The following is a 422-nucleotide window of genomic DNA, read 5'->3' as shown; positions in this document are numbered from 1 at the left end:
ACATCAAGAACATCATACGTGAAGAGAGTAAAAAGTCATTAAGAAAACATGAAAGAAAGAAAAGGTCAAAATGGATGTAGAAGAGACTCTGAAATTTGCTCTCTAGTGTAGAGGCACTAAAGCAAATGGAAGAAATGAGGAGGTCCAAGAGCTGAACAGAAAATTTCAAAAATCAGCTAGAGAAGATAAAGCCAAATACCATTAAAAGAAAAAATGTGTAAAGATTTGGAGTCAGAAATTCAAAAAGTAAGAATACGCTCAGCATTTCTCAAGCTGGGGGAAATGAAGAAAAAATTCAAGCCTCAACTTGCGTTATTGAAAGATTATCTGGGCAAATTATTGAATGATGCAGAAAGCATCAAGAGAAGATGGAAGGAATACACAGACTCCCTGTACCTAAAGGAAATGGTTAATGTTCAACC

The 422-nt window shown here is 35.3% G+C and overlaps 1 protein-coding gene across 1 annotated transcript in view; it reads left to right on the top strand.

The window, feature by feature from the left end:
• LOC102826428 (caspase-1-like) overlaps nucleotides 1–422 on the top strand; it is a 24,298-nt gene that overhangs the window by 18,590 nt on the left and 5,286 nt on the right. The window lies entirely within an intron of this gene.

This window comes from Chrysochloris asiatica, unplaced genomic scaffold (assembly GCF_000296735.1).
Source record: "Chrysochloris asiatica unplaced genomic scaffold, ChrAsi1.0 scaffold00008, whole genome shotgun sequence".
Classification (NCBI taxonomy): Eukaryota; Metazoa; Chordata; class Mammalia; order Afrosoricida; family Chrysochloridae; genus Chrysochloris; species Chrysochloris asiatica.
This window is presented reverse-complemented; position numbering and strand designations above follow the sequence as displayed.